We start from the raw sequence: 18,229 nt of genomic DNA, 5'->3' as shown, positions 1-18,229 counted from the left end.
TATTTGAAGTTCCTTCTGCTTTTGTTAATATTGACCTTCTTAAAGAGAACCAAAAGTGGAGTTGCTCAGTCGTGTCTGACTCTTTGCAACCCCATGGACTGCAGCCTACCAGGCTCCTCTGTCCATGGGATTTTCCAAGCAAGAATACTGGAATGGGTTGCCATTTCCTTCTCCAGGAGATCTTCCCAACCCAGGGATCCAACCCAGGTCTCCTGAATTGTAGGCAGACACTTTACCATCTGAGCCACCAGGGAACTTCTCAAAAGGGAGGTAAATAAGGACACAGAAGGAGGAATGACAGGCCGGAAACTGCAGAGTAACAGGTCTCATCTGTTAAGTAATGGCCATGTAATAGTAGGCACCATGCCAAGAGTTTTATTATTGTTGTCTCAATTTTCCAGCAATCAGAAATGGAAATGCTATTGTTATGCTAATTTGTACAGATTTAGAAAACTAGGACATTACCAACTTACATAAACTCACACTGGTAGAAAGTGTATGTGCATGCTAAGTCACTTCAGTCGTACCAGACTCTGCGACTCTATGGATGTGTCACCGACCAGGCTTCTCTGTCCATGGGAATTCTCCAGGCAAGAATACTAAAATAGGTTGCCTTTCCTCCTCCAGGGGTTCTTCCAAGCCAGGGATTGAACCCGAGTCTCGTTAAGTCTCCTGCATTGGCAGATGAATTCTTTACCACTAGTGCCATGTGGAAAGCCCAGTAGAAAGTGACTTGAGGTATAATTTAAATGCAATTTTTGAGTAATTCAGAAACCAAAAAGAGCAAACTGATGCTGGTGGTGGTGGAGGATGACGATCAGGGCCGCGAGCAGGAGCACACGTTCGTGTTCCGCCTGGACAGCGCCCGGACCTGCAAGCACCTGTGGAAGTGCGCCGTGGAGCATCACGCCTTCTTCCGGCTGCGGACGCCGGGAAACAGCAAGTCCAACAGGTCGGACTTCATCCGGCTGGGCTCTCGCTTCCGGTTCAGTGGGCGGACGGAATATCAAGCGACACATGGCGCCAGGTTACGAAGAACCAGCACCTTCGAGAGAAAGCCTAGTAAACGCTATCCATCCCGGAGACATTCGACGTTCAAAGCAAGTAACCCAGTGATAGCAGCTCAGTTCTGCTCTAAAACAAATCCTGAAGTCCATAATTACCAGCCTCAGTATCATCCCAATCTCCACCCCGGCCAACCTCGGTGGCACCCCCACTCTCCCAATGTAAGGCCATCCTTTCAGGATGACAGGCCGCACTGGAAAGCGTCAGCCAGTGGAGATGACAGCCATTTCGATTATGTCCACGACCAGAACCAGAAGAACTTAGGAGGAAAGCGAAGTATGATGTATCGAGATAAAGTCATGACTGCGCTTTGAGAGACTGAAGCATCTTACTTCCATTCACCATCATAGTTTCATTCCATCCCATGGAAAGTGCCTTGCATCACATGGACGTGTTTGTAGCAGTGTCTCCGAGGAATAGTTCTGAATGGTGTTTTCAGTGTCCGTGTAAATATTTGCAGGTAACCACGATAGATAGTCATAACTCACTGTGGACTGCATTCTCAATAAAATGAAGGTAGTTAAAGGCTCAAAAAAAAAAAAAAAAAAAGAAACCAAACTCTTAATTGGTATGCCAACTTATGAATGAAGAAAAGAGATAGAATAAAGAGAAAGAGGGAAGTGAGGATAAGATAAAAAAGAAAATTAATTTTAAAATATTTCATTGTAAAAATATATTTTTATTATAAAATATTTGGTAAAATAACAGAAAATATGGAAAAAGTCAGTCAGACAGCCACAAACTATAGGACCTCTTTTATATTTTCCCTTAGTTATTATGCTATATGTAAATTTGCTTGATTGTGTTCCTATTATACATGCACTTTAGTTATTTTATTTCCTCACTTGGGATTTCCCTGGTGGTCCAGTGATTAAGACTCTGTGCTACCAATGCAGGGGGCCGGGGTTCAGTCCCCTGGTCAGGGAACTAAAATCCCACATGCCAGACTGCATGTCATAAAAACAAAAACAAAGTTTTCTCACTGAACATTTACCTTCAGTATTTTCCGAGTTATTATAAATCTTTGTAAACACATTTATGTGGTATAATATGTTAAGAAAATGAACCCACAACATACTTATGTTTGTTGAAAGCATTTAGTTGTTCTCTCTGATACACACTACAAATATGAACACCAGTATCCACACAACTTTTCCCAGTTTTGGATTAGTCTTATATCTCTGAATAATTATTTTATGCAAACTTCTAAAATAGTAGACTCTTGACAATTTTTTTTAAAATTTAATTTTATATTTTAACTTTACAATATTGTAATGGTTTTGCCATATATCGAAATGAATCCTCCACAGGTATACATGTGTTCCCCATCCTGAACCCTCCTCCCTCCTCCCTCCCCAAGGATGTTATTAACAACTACCCTCTTATATAGAATTGCTACCCTGAACCCTTAACATCCAAGCCTTTTCACTCTTCCACAGTAAATTTCCTTGTGATAAATTGTACATCATTTATTTTTAAGATAGAGCATCTCAGTGTTAACTTTCCAAAAATCTTAGAATACTGATAAGATTCTTTCCTACAACTGTGACACCTATTTTTTTTTTAATTCCTCTTTAGACATTGCAAGTAAGTCTTTTATCAATACGTATTAGGAATATTCAAATGAAGATTAACTCTTTCACAAAGTAAGCACCGTGTTCATAAATTTTTTATTTTATGTCACTTCTTATCACCTTTAGTTACTTAGACTTTCATCATCATAATACTGAAGTGTAAATCACACACCTGACTTGGTTTTCAAAATCATCTATGGAGTTTTGAGTCCAGAGAGATTATCAAAGCATATTATTATTATTATTATTTTTTTTTGGTCTTGCACCTCTTCACCCCTTTAAATTTGAGAGAAAGGGCTATAGTATTCCTGGGGAAAAGACTGTTCACTGAACTTATAGCAGAGGAAGTTCTAGTTTCTAAAATTTTGTTTTTTGTTCTAATTATACCCTCAATTGTATCTTGGTTTCCTAATATTCATGTAGTCTGTCAAAATTTAAATCTATATGGAATGTTGGAAGAGGCTGATTTTTCTAGTTTTATGGCCACATTTTAAAGAGTAGGCATCCTTTGAATTTGAATATGTTTAATGTCAATAAATAATTTAATGGTTTAACATCCTGACCTTCTTCAACTGTGGATAATCACATATAATGAATATTAAGTAACTGAACACAATGGTACAGTGAGGAAGAAACCTACTCACTAAAAGCCTGAATACAAATATGAACATAAGATGTAAATATAAGAATTATAGGTATATACTGACCTCTAAAATGCTTATATTTTAAATTAATACAGCAACTCTGGAGCCAGGTACAATTATCATCCCTATTTTATAGATGGGAAAACTGAATCATATAAGAAAAGGCAAACAATTAAAAAGGTTCTATGTTTAGTAGCATAGTCAGTCATGTCTGACTTTTTGCAACCCTATGGACTGTAGCCAGCCAGGCTCCTTTGTCCACGGGGATTCTCCAGGCAAGAATACTGGAGTAGGTTGCCATTCCCTTCTCCAGGGATCTTCCCAGCCCAGGGATCAAACCCAGGTCTCCTGCAATGGAGGCAGATTCTTTACCATCTGAGCCACCAGGGAAGCCCATATTAAAAAAGTAAATTGACTTATTTTGACTTCAGGAGTGTGCTATTTAGCGGATAAGAAGGAGATCTTCTGATTGGCACATTCTAGGACAAGTTTGTAGACTATTTGATGTATTTGTTGGTGGGTGACTGGGTAAAGAACCATAGGTTTGAGTTGGCCATAGGTTAAAGGTGGGATGAGGAGTGAAATCTAAGAATGAAAACTGAGTGAACAAAAATGTGTTTCAGAGAAATTTTTGAATGGATTTAAAATCAAATAAATGGGAAAGATTTCACTATGAGAGAATAAAGCGTACCTGGGGTTTACAGTGTTGTGCATTTTTTGCCAAAAATATTCATGTGTCATTAAAAATGGAAAGAACTACATTTTTAAAAATAACCAGTGAGAACAAACTCTGTTGAAGAAATACCTGTGACAAAATGGATGAGGACATACTGTGAAGGCCTTTAACAATAATCTGGAGTTTTTTATCAAGCATTTAAGATATTTAGGACAGTACATTCTGATTCATTTTCTTATTTCTTCCATAATTGGTGATATTTGGTATGGGAATATAAAATTCAGAATGGTTATTTCCAGATCATCTCTCAATTAAAAAATGCCCCCAAAATGTGAGAGATCTAAAATGGTCTTAAGTATAATTGTAAATGGACATTCCAAAAGTTAGGCATCCTGCCAAATCAATTTTCATTATCTGTTGCTGAATAACAAATATTTCCAAAACCTGATGACTTAAAACAGCCATATTCATCCATTACCTCTGGTGGTTTCCATGGGTCTCAGCTGGAAGATTCACACATTGGAGGTTGGGACTACTTAAGTCTCATCCACACACAGATTGGCCCTGGGAGCCTGCTATAGCTATTGTTGGTATGCCTACCTAGGACCGCTTCATTTAGCCTGGGATTCCTTACAACATGGTGGCTGGGTTCCAAGAGCAAGTGTCTTAAGTCAGAGGGTGATCTAGTCTGAGGTCCTTTTGCTTTTTATTACCTAGCCTCAGAAATCATTGAGCACCACATCCCCTACATATTGTTGATTAAGGTAGTTATTAAACTCCACCCAGTTTGAAAACAGAGAGACCCTAGACCTCACATTTCACTGGAGGATTGCCATCACATTTTTATTGAACTGTGCAGGAAGGGATATGTGTTCGTGTATGTGTATGTATCACCATGCTTAGAAAATACAATCTGCCGTTCCATCTGAGGGTTCTAAAACTTGCCAGGGCCTGGCAAGCCAGGTAGGAAGCAATGAGTCACACTTGTCTCCAGAAGATACTTTATTAAGCATGACAGGGACTAGGCCAACTCACAAGAGGAGACTTTATTTTTGTTTTTCTTTAGCCTGTACATTTTGGTGAGTATTTGTTCTGAGAAAATAGGAATTTACTTCATGGCATATGACTGGAAACAGATTTAAAAAATAAAATAATTGTGTCAAAGATGAAATAACTGTCAAGAATGGCATTGCACTTGTTTGTAAATCTCATGACATTTGGACATGTTGAACTGTCAAGGCTAAAGATTAGTTGCCTGGCACAAAGACAACTCTGGAGATTGGTGGATTATATCAGAATGATGTTATTTGTTGTTCGGATGGAAACTACCTCTGAAGTACTGGGCACTCTGTCTGGAGGCCAGCCACGAGTTGCCTAATATTAGGGAGGATACTCGACCCATTGGCCTAGCTGCTGTAATCAATTTAGGCATTTAACCCAGGCATTCCAGGAATTTGTTGCAAGTTTCAAAGGTTATCCTGACTGGGTTATGGATCTAACTTGACATTAAGTATCTGTTATGGACCAACCATTGTATGTTGCAAGTATAAAAATGAACAAGGTCCTCTCTGTCCTGCACTGTATCTACCAAAAGAAAGAGACATGAGAATAGGTGATTTCTCTACAGGATGGAAGTGCCCTGGTAAAGAGGGAGATCTGTGAAGCAGAGGTCATTTCCATCACGATGTGGGCAGAGTGGGATTGAAACGTTCCCTGATGGAATCCAAGCTCCTAGCCTTTCCACCCCACCATATTGGCCTACTGTTGTCCTCAGTCTCTTAAAAGTATTCTCTAAAATAAAACAACAATGTGTTTACCTTTCCCCCATGGAAAAACGAAAGATTCAATTGTTGAAACAGCTTAACCATCAATGGACTCTGCAATGCTAAATAAAAACAAGACAGATAAGTCAATTCCACTCCTGTACTTGATGGTTTATTGAAGGAGGTCTAATTTTTTACTATTTAAATTTTAAGTCAGTGGACAGCAGCACACATCAGTACATAACAGTCTTAAGAACATTTTACTCGTTTCAGAAAATGAAGAACTGACTGGGTGTTTCTCTTTGGTTGAAAATAAAGCTTAATTTTTGTTTGTCTTCCCAATTATTTACATTTCATTGAGAATTTCCGCTACAGTTCAGATTAGTATTTCAAGATGAGCATATATGTTTCAGATACATGTTAACACATTACCTTCAGTTCTGGTAGTCCTGTTATCTTGAAGTTTACTCTCCAAGATGAAATGAAATACAAAAATACATTTTAAATTGATATGTGCAAAATTATCTTGAATGTAATATGTTAAGCAACTCTCAGCCTAAATATTAGGATATTTATCTTTTGCTCTCCTTTATTTTGCTCTTTTAGAAAATATTTGGACAATCTAGTCCTTCCCTCTATGTCTAACATAGGATCCATATGTTATTTATACTAAAACCCAGTTCTAATAATGTTATTTTACTAAAGAGAGAAGTCCCAGTAAACATCCTGGATTAGAATCTTGGCTCTGCCATTTCCTAGCAATGTGACCTTAAATTGTTTAGCCTTTCTCGGCTTCAGTTTTATCCTCTATAAAATATGGATAATAGCAAAACCCACTTCATAGGGTTGTTATAGAATAAATAACTAAGCTTTGTATTTTAATAAAGAATAAAAAGTAAGCTCATTTGCCTAATTTTGCAAGGCTCTTTATAAAAGACACTTTCTGAAATGTATCTTATGCTTTAAAAAATGTATGTTCCAACTGACCAGAAACATGCCTAATTTTCTGAATGTTGGTTATTAGCTCCAACTTTCTCACCTTTGCAGATGCTACTCTCTTTCCCATCTCTATCTACTTCCCCTTATCAGTTGAATGTAATGTAGCCTATTCTAAGGAAAATATCCGTCAGGTTTCAAAATATAGGAATGTCCAGCACAATACAAAATTTATTGCCATTTACACTGGTTTAGTCTGAGGATATGGGTATAGGGTGGTGATCCTTAGACTTACTGGCCAAATGGCAACAAGTGGAACGGGATCGGGTTCTTAATTTGCCTACCAAAAGATACCTTTAAGCTAATAATAGTTTTCCCTTATCCATGATAGTAATCATGTCCTCCTTCTCTACTCAAAACCGTTTCTGTGATTCATAGTTGATTTATTTGATTTCTTATCTAGGATCATCAGCTAGTACTTTGTAAACACTTTACTGAAACATGATTGACTTAGAAAAAGATCAGATCAGATTAGATGAGTCGCTCAGTCATGTCCGACTCTTTGCTACCCCATGAATCGCAGCCCGCCGGGCCTCCCTGTCCATCACCAAATCCCGGAGGTCACTCAGACTCACGTCCATTGAGTCAGTGATGCCATCCAGCCATCTCATCCTCTGTTGTCCCCTTCTCCTCTTGCCCCCAATCCCTCCCAGCATCAGAGTCTTTTCCAATGAGTCAACTCTTCGCATGAGGTGGCCACAGTACTGGAGTTTCAGCTTTAGCATCATTCCTTCCAAAGAAATCCCAGGGCTGATCTCCTTCAGAATGGACTGGTTGGATCTCCTTGCAGTCCAGGGACTCTCAAGAGTCTTCTCCAACACCACAGTTCGCAACGGGGTTGCCGCCAGGACACAGGTGTCGTGAAAACCACCATTAAACCTAAGTCAAAATGGGAAAGGAGAAGACCCACATCAACATCGTTGTCATTGGGCACGTAGATTCAGGGAAGTCTACCACGACTGGCCATCTGATCTACAAATGTGGCGGGATTGACAAGAGAACAATTGAAAAGTTCGAGAAGGAGGCTGCCGAGATGGGAAAGGGCTCCTTCAAATATGCCTGGGTCTTGGACAAACTTAAAGCTGAACATGAGCGTGGTATCACCATTGATATCTCCCTGTGGAAATTTGAGACCAGCAAGTACTATGTTACCATCATTGATGCCCCAGGACACAGAGACTTCATCAAAAACATGATTACAGGCACATCCCAGGCTGACTGTGCTGTCCTGATTTTTGCTGCTGCTGTTGGTGAATTTGAAGCCGGTATCTCCAAGAACGGGCAGACCCGTGAGCATGCCCTTCTGGCTTACACCCCGGGTGTGAAACAACTAATTGTTGGCGTTAACAAAATGGATTCCACTGAGCCACCCTATAGCCAGAAGAGATACGAGGAAATTGTTAAGGAAGTCAGCACCTACATTAAGAAAATTGGCTACAACCCCGACACAGTAGCATTTGTGCCAATTTCTGGCTGGAATGGTGACAACATGCTGGAGCCAAGTGCTAACATGCCATGGTTCAAGGGACGGAAAGTCACCCATAAGGACGGCAATGCCAGTGGAACCACCCTGCTTGAAGCTCTGGATTGCATCCTGCCACCAACTCACCCAACTGACAAACCCTTGCGTTTGCCTCTCCAGGATGTCTATAAAATTGGTGGTATTGGTACTGTCCCTGTGGGTCGTGTGGAGACTGGTGTTCTCAAACCTGGCATGGTGGTCACCTTTGCTCCAGTCAGTGTAACAACTGAAGTGAAGTCTGTAGAAATGCACCATGAAGCATTGAGTGAAGCCCTTCCTGGGGACAACGTGGGCTTTAACATCAAGAACGTGTCTGTCAAAGATGTCCATCGTGGCAATGTGGCTGGTGACAGCAAAAATGATCCACCCATGGAAGCTGCTGGCTTCACAGCTCAGGTGATTATTTTGAACCATCCAGGCCAAATCAGTGCTGGATATGCACCTGTGCTGGATTGTCACACAGCTCACATTGCTTGCAAGTTTGCTGAGCTGAAGGAAAAGATTGATCGTCGTTCTGGGAAAAAGCTGGAAGATGGCCCTAAATTCTTGAAATCTGGTGACGCTGCCATTGTTGATATGGTTCCTGGCAAGCCCATGTGTGTCGAGAGCTTCTCTGATTATCCTCCCCTGGGCCGTTTTGCTGTGCGTGACATGAGACAGACAGTCGCTGTGGGTGTCATCAAAGCAGTGGACAAGAAGGCAGCTGGAGCTGGCAAGGTCACCAAGTCTGCCCAGAAAGCTCAGAAGGCTAAATGAATATTATCCCCAATACCTGCCACCCCAGTCTTAATCAGTGGTGGAAGAACGGTCTCAGAACTGTTTGTCTCAATTGGCCATTTAAGTTTAATAGTAAAAGACTGGTTAATGATAACAATGCATCGTAAAACCTTCAGAAGGAAAGGAGAATGTTTTTGTGGACCATATGTTTTGTGTGTGGCAGTTTAAGTTATTAGTTTTTAAAATCAGTACTTTTTAATGAAAACAACTTGACCAAAAATCTGTCACAGAATTTGAGACCCATTAAAAAAAGTTTAATGAGAAAAAAAAAAAAAACCAAAAGCATCAATTCTTCGGCGCTCAGCCTTCTTCACAGTCCAACTCTCACATCCATACATGACCACAGGAAAAACCATAGCTTTGACTAGACGAACCTTTGTTGGCAAAGTAATGTCTCTGCTTTTGAATATGCTATCTAGGTTGGTCATAACTTTCCTTCCAAGGAGTAAGTGTCTTAATTTCATGGCTGCAGTCACCATCTGCAGTGATTTTGGAGCCCAGAAAAATAAAGTCTGACACTGTTTCCACTGTTTTCCCATCTATTTCCCATGAAGTGGTGGGACCGAATGCCATGATCTTCGTTTTCTGAATGTTGAGCTTTAAACCAACTTTTTCACTCTCCACTTTCACTTTCATCAAGAGGCTTTTGAGTTCCTCTTCATTTTCTGCCATAAGGGTGGTGTCATCTACATATCTGAGGTTATTGATATTTCTCCCGGCAATCTTGATTCCAGCTTGTGTTTCTTCCAGTCCAGTGTTTCTCATGATGTACTCTGCATAGAAGTTAAATAAACAGGGTGACAATATATAGCCTTGACTAACTCCTTTTCCTATTTGGAACCAGTCTGTTGTTCCATGTCCACTTCTAACTGTTGCTTCCTGACCTGCATACAGATTTCTCAAGAGGCAGGTCAGGTGGTCTGGTATTCCCATCTCTTGAAGAATTTTCCACAGTTTATTGTGATCCACACAGTCAAAGGCTCTGGCATAGTCAATAAAGCAGAAATAGATGTTTTTCTGGAACTCTCTTCCTTTTTCGATGATCCAGTGGATGTTGGCAATTTGATCTCTGGTTCCTCTGCCTTTTCTAAAACCAGCTTGAACATCAGAAAGTTCACGGTTCACCTATTGCTGAAGCCTGGCTTGGAGAATTTTGAGCATTCCTTTACTAGCATGTGAGATGAGTGCAATTGTGCGGTAGTTTGAGCATTCTTTGACATTGCCTTTCTTTGGGATTGGAATGAAAACTGACCTTTTCCAGTCCTTTGGCCACTGCTGAGTTTTCCAAATTTGCTGGCATATTGAGTGCAGCACTTTCACAGCATCATCTTTCATGATTTGGAATAGCTCAACTGGAATTCCATCACCTCCACTAGCTTTGTTCGTAGTGATGCTTTCTAAGGCCCACTTGACTTCCCATTCCAGGATGTCTGGCTCTCGATCAGTGATCACACCATTGTGATTATCTGGGTCATGAAGATCTTTTTTGTATAGTTCTTCTGTGTATTCTTGCCATCTCTTCTTAATATCTTCTGCTTCTGTTAGGTCCATTTCTGTCCTTTATCGAGCTCATCTTTGCATGAAATGTTCCTTTGGTATCTCTGATTTTCTTGAAAAGATCCCCAGTCTTTCCCATTCTGTTGTTTTCCTCTATTTCTTTGCATTGATCGCTGAAGAAGGCTTTCTTATCTCTTCTTGCTATTCTTTGGAACTCTGCATTCAGATGTTTATATCTTTCCTTTTCTCCTTTGCTTTTCACTTCTCTTCTTTTCACAGCTATTTGTAAGGCCTGCCCAGACAGCCATTCTGCTTTTTTGCATTTCTTTTCTATGGGAATGGTCTTGATCCCTGTCTCCTGTACAATGTCACGAACCTCATTCCATAGTTCATCAGGCACTCTATCTATCAGATCTAGGCCCTTAAATCTATTTCTCACTTCCACTGTATAATCATAAGCGATTTGATTTAGGTCATACCTGAATGGTCAAGTGGTTTTCCCTACTTTCTTCAATTTAAGTCTGAATTTGGCAAGAAGGAGTTCATGGTCTGAGCCACACTCAGCTCCTGGTCTTGTTTTTGCTGCCTGTATAGAGCTTCTCCATCTTTGGCTGCAAAGAATATAATCAATCTGATTTCGGTGTTGACCATCTGGTGATGTCCATGTGTAGTGTCTTCTCTTGTGTTGTTGGAAGACGGTGTTTGTTATGACCAGTGCATTTTCTTGGTAGAACTCTATTAGTCTTTGCCCTGCTTCATTCCATATTCCAAGGCCAAATGTGCCTGTTACTCCAGGTGTTTCTTGACTTCTACTTTTGCATTCCAGTCCCCTATAATGAAAAGGACATCTTTGTTGGGTGTTAGTTCTAAAAGGTCTTGTAGGTCTTCATAGAACCGTTCAACTTCAGCTTCTTCAGGATTACTGGTTGGAGCATAGAAAAAGATACGTATATATATTTAATGTATACAACTTAATGACTTTGGAGATAAGTATATGTTTGTATCATATACTTGAAATTAGTATCATAATCAATGCCATAAATATATCCATTACCTCCAGAATTTTCCTCTTGCCCTTTTTACTTACTATTTTCATTTGTGATTAGAAAACAATATCTACCCTTTTAGTACATTTTTAAGAGGTATCTTCTCTCTCATGCTCCTTTCAGCTATTATTTTTGCTCCATATTCTAAGTCATGATTTTGAGAAAACACTTGACTATAAGAAAGTTTTCCTCTCAATAGAATATAAACAAACAATAAATCTCATTGTCAAATATTCTGTTACCTGAGCAAGCCCTCATGTCCCAGCCTCTCCCTGCCTGGATCCTTTGAGATCTGGCAGTTTCTTGATTTTGCCCCTTTGCGCTCTTCTCTTGCTTTTAAATGCCTATGGTAGTTTGTGCCTATGTTACTCTATCCATCTGCTATTTTTCTGTCCTGAACTAATTGGGACACTTAACTTTTTTACTAGGAAATAGTGAATGGCTGGAGAGGGGTTTGCCTCATCTTCCTGTTTACCTCAAGTATTTTGTCAGTGAAAGTGAAAGTGAAGTCATGCCTGACTCTTTGCGATCTCATGGACTGTAGCCCACCAGGCTCCTCCATCCATGGGATTCTCCAGGCAAGAATACTGGAGTGGGGTGCCATTGCCTTCTCCAGGGGATCTTCCCAACCCAGGGATCGAACCTAGGTCTCCCGAATTGCAGGCAGATGCTTTAACCTCGGAGCCACCAGGGAAGCCCAGTGTTTTCTTTTATCCTAATTCTGTAATTATTGGTAATACTTTTATGCTCATTTTGTAGTGACTGATTCAGTGTTAAAGTTTTAGAAAATTTTGCTTTTTTCAGAGATCTTCAAACTTTTGAGAGGTAACTAATATACCTAGGATTCTCAACAGCTGAAATTGATGCTTGAACTGTTTGGGGGTGAGTTTGAGGTCAAACATGTCTGAGTTCGTATTAGTATGTAGCTGCTTCTAGATCTGCCATCTCCCCAGGTTCCAGTTTATGTAACTGTAAAATGGAGAAGGAGAAATTGTGAATTGTTTGGTGAAGGTGGAACAAGATCTTGACTATAAGTTCAAGTCCATGTCTCAAAATGACCATTCAGTTAAGATTAGGTATTATTATTACTATGAATAAAAATGAGTGTATATGTATATATAATCATAATTATTCATCACAGTTCTGATGCATAGTAGTAAACCATGAAGAAAGCTTCTCTGATCCTCACTGGTTATATATATTTTGTATTCTTTAGATTTAATCTAATAGTATTCCAAATTATTTCAATACCAGTCTAATAATAGTATTTTTATTTAAAAATAGTAAACTCATAGAGATTAATACCATTGCAAATTGTATAAAAAGTGTTTTGAATGAATTGTCTTGATTCTTTAAAAAAACTAGATAAAATAAAAGTTTTAGAATGGTGTCTTCTTTAAGAGACATGCTAAAGTTTTGCAAGAGTAGCTTATGTTTCTATTTGATGTGTTTAAGAGAAAAAGGAATCCTAAGATTGCTATCAGAGTTTTTTTCCTTATGCAGTATGACAGCTTGAATCTTTATATGGCATTTTGGATGTCTATCATTTTCATCATCAAAATGTCTGAGAAGATAAACTAGTATAACCAAGGCATTATAGTATGTTATAGTTTTAGCATACATACTAATGAAGATATCATTCCCCTCTTCTATAAATTTGGGTAGCATACTTACCTCACTTGACATCTATATGCTGCTTCTAAAACACTCTCTTTCAAATATAAATTTCAAATCAAAACACTCTACTTATTAAAATGAAAAAATACTTGTATACCTGGGGAGTGAAATGCAAAATAACTTTTAGAACACAGTGGATGCTTAGTAAATATTCTTGACTAAATTGACAATCGACATGACCAAATTGTGAAATGCTGTGTTCAGGACCAGCCCGTTTGTTTTATTTTGTTTTATTTTATTTTGTCTTGACATATATTACATCAACCAATACATTATATGAAGTGTTTGAATCATAGTAAATAATAATTTTTTTATATTGTGGCTTTAGGGAAACAGGCTTTTAGCAAATGATGGAACCATAATCTTTTGCAATGATTGCTTCAAAAGTAATTTGAAACACAACTAGTTTACGCATTGTATATCTTTCCTTTTTCTTAGTTGCCCACTCTCTTAGTGATTCACCCTTGGTAGACCATAAATTATTGTTTAAATGAGACAGTATATATCTTGGCTAATAATTAACTTTGGATTTTCATGATAATTATTATTATTTTATAGGGCATGTGGACATATTGTGTTATATTATTGATATTTTATTAATATGTTTTCTGTGTAATATTCCATAGTCTCAGTGATAAATGCTAACTTCTAAAGATGTCTTACTCTGTTTTCTGGAATAGTATGAGATAATTAAATAAATTAAATTAATAATTCTAAAAATTAAACTCTTGGATAGTTACAAAAACCTAAGATAGCTACTATATTTGTGATTTCCTTTTTAAATTAGTAATGTGAGAAATCACTTTATTCTCAAAGTGTCCTAATGTGAATTTGATATTTCCCTTTAAGAATCTTTTTCTTTCACCAATTAGTGTTTATCTTTCATATAAATACTTTAAAGTGTTCTAGATCTCTAATATTGCTTTAGGGCTCCCCTGGTGGCTCAGGCAGTAAAGAATTTGCCTGCAATGTGAGAGACCTGGGTTCAGTCCCTGGGTTGGGAAGATCCCCTGGAGAAGGGCATGGCAACCCAGCATTCTTGTCTGGAAAATCCCCAATGACAGAGGAGCCTGGTGGGCTCCAGTCTGTGGGGTTACAAAGAGTCGAACACGACTGAGCGACTAAGCATAACACAGTATTGTTTTATCTCAACAGTAGTCCTAATTCAAAGAATTTACCTTTGCAACTTAACTCAGTGTTTCCATCATTAAAATATATTTTCTATCAACATGTAATATTTTATGAGTACCCTTTTTAAGTTGAGATACTCATAGCAAGGTCAAAGATTGGTAGCTATTGTGAAAATTTAAGAAGTTTCTTTGTGTTAAGGATGACTTTGTTCTGAAGTGTCAGCAATTACTTGGCTTTGCTTTGAATTAGCCATTGAAATACAGAAAAGTCTCATGACTTGTACTTTTATCTATTTCTTTACTTGTCACATAATAGATTTACCTGATACCCCCTTTTTGATGACTTGTCAGTTTCTTTTTTAATCCATTGACCACTGGACTGATTAAAGCTGTAGTCTTTATTTATGTTCATGAGATGTGAGAAGGCATCTGCTGGAGCTTTTTGGGAAAGTTTCTTGTCTCTTACTAGATACAGTGAACTCCACTTTATCTGAATACTGCGGTAAGAGTGTGAGCTCTGTATACCTGCCTGAGGGTGAAGTTAAAACACTTGAAGTGAGGATGCATGGTTTTCATTAAACTAGAGCCTGATTATGCTGAAAAGCGTAGACATTTAGTGTATCTAATTTAAACTTTTAGAGAAGTGTAATAAAATATCACAAATACGATTTAAAAGCCTTGAATAAACCTTTCTAATCCCCCTTTCCTTTCCTTTCTCTTTTTTTCTGTACCTAGATATAAACAAACTCCTGAATTTAGTATCGATTATTATTATATATTTTCTATGTTTTCTCCTTATGTACAAATTTATACATAATATGCATCATTCTTTGAATTCTGTATAATATGTGTCATATACACTTGTGCAAATAATTTTTCATATGTTTCTTAAAATTTCTGCTTAGAGTTTATACACTTTTACTGATGGATATTATTCCATTATAGACTATATAGGGCATTCCATTATAAAGACATACCACTATATACATATATATATGTATATATATATATACATATATGTATGCACTCACCCATTGATTGGCAGTTATAGATTTTCAAGTTTTGTTATTAAGGATATTAAAATGTATTTAATTAATATTTTAAATAATTGTTTCCTTGATTACTAATATTCATTGGCCATTTGGATTTTCACATTTATTAAAATTTTTGTTTACATAATTTATATTTTTAGTATTGATTTTTAGAAGGTTTTTTGCTATGCTTAAGTACTGGTACTTCATATGATATAGCTTTGAAAATATCTGTTTCTAATTTTTTCATTATTTGGAATATTGTTTATAGTATCTCTTACACTTTTTAGTCAAATATATCACCATTTTGTGTCATACTTTGTGCTTTTTGAGTCTTGTTTAAGAATTTATTTATATTTCAAGGTTATAATTATATAATTTTTTCTAAAATTGCTGAAGTTTTGCCTTTCATACTTTAGAAATAAATATAGATAGATAGACAGATATAGATATAGTATGGCTCAAAGCGATGTATATCTTATGAAATCATTTTCTTTTCTCTAGGTAAAATCTGAAATACTCAAAGTTATTTAAAAATGTTTTATTTGCAATTAGACATAGGAATTGGATATATATGTTATATTACTCATATGACTAAAAAACAGAGTAGTAAAAAATTCCTCATTTTTATTATCTGGAAATCTTCATTTTCTTTCCTATTTCCCTCAGCTATTCCTAGAATAATGGTTTAAACTAGGAGAAACTTACACAGTTTCAGTTCTGTTACTAAAGTCTCAGAATTACATTTTCACATTGTACTTAGCTTTCCAAATCTCAGGCCCCACGAAGACCTAGTGTCTTTGGGTATTGAAGCCTGGCCTCTGCTTTGCTCAAATTCTGTAAATAAGGATGTTTATCCTCAGGTGTATTTGTACAATCTAATCCCAGATGTGTGTGGGCATGTGTTACAGGCCCATTTTAGCACCTTGAACAGTTAGGCTGCAAAGACAGTTGGTAAAGCCGTTTCTTTCCATTTAATGTGTAGATTTGTGGTGGAGTTTGGTTTCCTCCATCACTGTCCATCTGTTTGCTAGGGCCAAATGAATAAATACCCTTCACTACAAAGGTAACTGGTTCAAAATTAAACTGCCTTGAAATATTATTTTTCAAAGCTGTACTCTCCCTTTATTTAAACCTGAATGTTTGAAGTGGCAACATGAGATTTTAGTTTTGAGATGATATTAACTACAGTTCATATATATACTTTAAAGCAAACAAAAACATTTCAATACATACATATTATTTTAAAAATATGTAATTTTGTGCTCTAAAATGCTTATAATAAATGCAATTTTCTATTGCATTATTCAGTAAAATATGCATATACTATTACTTCCACACAATCCAATTCTTTTTTAGTGTGAGTATGAATGCATGTATGTATTTAATTGAATACTGAGGTGACATGATCATATTTGATCTTGAAAAGTTACAGAACTTACATTTTCATTTTATTGAAGTTATAGATTAAAGTTTGCTGTGTACTATTTTCTGAAACTGAAACTAAATTCTTATAGAAGGAAAATATATGAGCATTGTGCATATTTTGTGAAGATTATGGGAAAAGCATTCAGTGAGCATGTTGGCAGAGACTGAAGGACATATAATGCTATTATTTACCCATGAAGTTATACATGGAGCATGGGTATAATACATCTTGCCCATGTCTGAATAGTGCTGACCTACGGCTCCACTGGAGACTCCTGGACATTCACAGGCAAGTCTGGGTCAGCATATTAAACCTAGACAACATTTTAAAAAGCAGAGACATTACTTTGCTGACAAAGGTCCATCTAGTCAAACCTATGGTCTTTCCAGTAGTCATGTATGGATGTGAGAGTTGGACTATAAAGAAAGCTGAATGTCGAAGAATTGATGCTTTTGAACTGTGGTATTGGAGAAGACTCTTGAGAGTCCGTTGGACTGCAAGGAGATCAAACCAGTCAATCCTAAAGGAAATCAGTCCTGAATATTCACTGGAAGGACTGATGCTGAAGCTGAAACTCTAATACACTGGCCACCCGATGTGAAGAACTGACTCATTGGAAAAGACCCTGATGCTGGGAAAGATTGAAGTCAGGAGAAGGGGACAGTAGAGGATGAGATGGTTGGATGGCATCACCAACTTGATGGACATGAGTTTGAGCAAGCTTTGGGAGTTGGTGATGGACAGGAAAGCCTGGTGTGCTGCAGTCCATGGGGTCTCAAAGAGTCGGACATGACTGAGCAACTGAACTGAACTGATATCTGAACACAGTGAAGGAAATCTACTAATTAAGCATGAAATTTAAAGCAAGGATCATATTTTGTTGTTTATTTGCTGATTTACTGAATAATCATAAAATGCACAATTAAAGTTAGTGTTGGTATTTTGTAAATGAGAAATATTAGATTGTATGGTTGGATTTTATCTTTCTGATAGCACTTAGGCTGAAAATGATTTAAATTTTAAATTTTACAAAATTTTTTTTTCTATTTTCTTTTCTCTTAAATCTTGGAATATTTATCTTAAATTGTCATGTGAAAGGAGAAGGCAATGGCACCCCACTCCAGTACTCTTGCCTGGAAAATCCCATGGGCGGAGGAGCCTGGTGGGCTGCAATCCGTGGGGTTGCAAAGAGTCAGACACGACTGAGTGACTTCACTTTCACCTTTCACTTTCATGCATTGGAGAAGGAAATGACAACCCACTCCAGCGTTCTTGCCTGGAGAATCCCAGGGACAGGGGAGCCTGGTGGGCTGCCATCTATGGGGTTGCACAGAGTCGGACACGACTAAAGTGACTTAGCAATAGCAGTCCTGTGAAAGGTCATGATTTGGTTTTATTTTCC

General features: G+C 37.7%; 1 protein-coding gene and 1 pseudogene across 4 annotated transcripts in view; both read left to right on the top strand.

Annotated features, from left to right (window-relative positions):
- Positions 1-18,229, top strand: part of PRR16 (proline rich 16) — a 290,139-nt gene that overhangs the window by 96,456 nt on the left and 175,454 nt on the right. The window lies entirely within an intron of this gene.
- LOC138988531 (elongation factor 1-alpha 1 pseudogene) lies at positions 7,540-9,076 on the top strand (annotated as a pseudogene).

The sequence above is a fragment of the Bos mutus genome, chromosome 7, assembly GCF_027580195.1.
Source record: "Bos mutus isolate GX-2022 chromosome 7, NWIPB_WYAK_1.1, whole genome shotgun sequence".
Classification (NCBI taxonomy): Eukaryota; Metazoa; Chordata; class Mammalia; order Artiodactyla; family Bovidae; genus Bos; species Bos mutus.
Note: the sequence above shows the minus strand (reverse complement) of the source record. Positions and strands in the feature narration are given on the sequence as shown.